We start from the raw sequence: 2,500 nt of genomic DNA, 5'->3' as shown, positions 1-2,500 counted from the left end.
AGGGAGAGGAGAAGAGAGAAGGGAGAGGAGAAGAGAGAAGGGAGAGGAGAAGATAGAAAGGAGAGGAGAAGGGAGAGGAGAAGAGAGAAGGGAGAGGAGAAGATAGAAAGGAGAGGAGAAGGGAGAGGAGAAGAGAGAAGGGAGAGGAGAAGATAGAAAGGAGAGGAGAAGGGAGAGGAGAAGAGAGAAGGGAGAGGAGAAGATAGAAAGGAGAGGAGAAGGGAGAGGAGAAGAGAGAAGGGAGAGGAGAAGATAGAAAGGAGAGGAGAAGGGAGAGGAGAAGAGAGAAGGGAGGGAGAAGAGAGAAGGGAGAGGAGAAGGGGGAAGGGAGAGGAGAGAGAGAAGGGGAGGAGAAGAGGAAGGGAGAGGAGAAGAAAAGAAGGGAGAGGAGAAGAGAGAAGGGAGAGGGAAGAGAGAAGGGAGAGGAGAAGGGAGAGGAGAAGAGAGAAGGGAGAGGAGAAGGGAGAGGAGAAGAAGAAGGGGAGGGGGGAAGGGAGAGGAGAAGAGAGAAGGGAGAGGGAAGATAGGGGAAAGGAGGGGAAGGGAAGGGGGAGGAGAGAAGGGAAGAGAAGATGAAGGAGAGGAAAAGGGAAAAAGGGGGAAGAGAGGGGAGGGAGAAGAAGAAAAGGGGAGGAGAAGAGAGGAAGGAGAGGGGGAGAAGGAGAGGAGAAGATAGAAAAGGGAAGGGGAAGGGGGGGAGGGGGAAAGGAGAAGGGGGGGGAAGGAAAGGGAAGGAGAAAAGGGGGGGGAGGAAAGGAAGAGGAAAGAAAAAAGGGAGGAGGGAAAAGAATGAAAAGGAGAAAGGAGAAAAAGAAAAAAGGAGGGAGGGGAGAAAGAAGAAAAAGGGGGGAAGGGGAAATTTGGGGGGAAAAAAAAAGGGGAGAAAGGGGGGGGGACGACGAAGGGGAAAGGAAAAGGGTGAAGGTAGGGGGAGGGAAAGGGAAAAGGTAGAGGATAGGAGAAGGAAAAAGGGAAAAAAATTTTTAATGAAAATAACAAATGTAAATTTAATAATCTGAATAAATACACGTAAATTACCCACATTCTACACTGACCAAAAAAAAAAACCAGCATTTATAAAAAATTTCGAAACTTGGGAATTTTTATCCCAAAAACAACAACAAAAAGAAAAAAAACTATTAAAAACCAAAAAATTTTTGGCAAAGTAAATTTCAACAAGAAAAGAAAGAAACCAATTTTTAAGAAAAAAAGAAAGACAAATTAAAAAATATATATATTTGACTTAATAAAATTAAAGATAATGAAATAAAAAAAAACAAAAAAAACAGTAAGGAGAAAATTAAAAAAAAAACAAAAAAAGAAAAAGAAAGGGGGTATTTAAAAACAAATTTTTAAATAAAAAAAAAAAGCAAAAAAAAAACAAAAAAAACGCAAAAATCAATCGGGATGTTTGATAGATAGTTGTGATGAGGGGAAGAGAGTGAGGGGGAGGAGAGAGACAAAGAGAGGAAACACAAACGTGATTTTCGACGCAATCGGGCCTGCGTCACGATGCGCGACTTCTCCAGCAGGTATTCCGTGATTTTGGCGCCCGTGATCACGCCGCTGGGGGGGGGAGGGGAGGGGAGCTAGGGTGGAGGAAGAAGAGGGAGGAGAGAGGAGGGAAAAAGAGGGAGGAGGGAGGGAGTGTGAAGAGGGAAAAAGAGGGAGGAGGGAGGAGGGAGGAGGGAGGAGGGAGAGGAGGGAGAAAGTGGGATAGGAGGGAGAGAGAAGGGGGAGAGAAGGGAGAAAGAGAGAAGGGGGAGAGGAGGGAGAGAGAAGGGAGAAAGAGGGAGATGTGAGAAGGGAGAAAGAGGGAAGAGGGAGAGGAGGGAGAGAGAAGGGTGTTATTAAGATGGTCTCGGCGTGAAATGCAATGCTTATATCTAAATAAATAAGTAAACAAATTAACAGAAGAATTGAATAAATGAATTATTGTACAAGTACAAGTAAATAAAAAATAAATATAAATATAAATACAAATAAACATTATATATATATATACATATGTATATACATACCCCAATTTTTTATATATTAATTATTATATATATATATTTATATTAGATACATATACATATATATGATATATATTAGATACATATATATATATATTATATATATTATATTCTATATATATATATATAATCTATATATTTCCTGCATTGGGGAAAAAAATACTGTAAATGAATATCGTTCGGCTTAAATAAACCCATAATTCGCTAACATGCCGTCCCCAACAGCTCAGGGGAAACCGGGCTAATGCCGCGGAGATAAGCAGCTGAAGCCCACTAATGACTCATCCCGTTGCCCACAGCCCACTTGCTGATTTATCTACTGATCCCGTCCATCTGCTATGTAATGGCTGCTTTGGTGAACACTAACGATGTTTACCTCCCCTGCAACGAGCGCCTTGCAAGATGGCAGAAACACTCCCACGCATCACTGTGGGTCTGTGTGTGTGTGTGTGTGTGTGTGTGTGTGTGTTGTGTGTGTGTGT

Source organism: Penaeus chinensis, chromosome 11 (assembly GCF_019202785.1).
Source record: "Penaeus chinensis breed Huanghai No. 1 chromosome 11, ASM1920278v2, whole genome shotgun sequence".
NCBI classification, from domain to species: domain Eukaryota; kingdom Metazoa; phylum Arthropoda; class Malacostraca; order Decapoda; family Penaeidae; genus Penaeus; species Penaeus chinensis.
Note: the sequence above shows the minus strand (reverse complement) of the source record.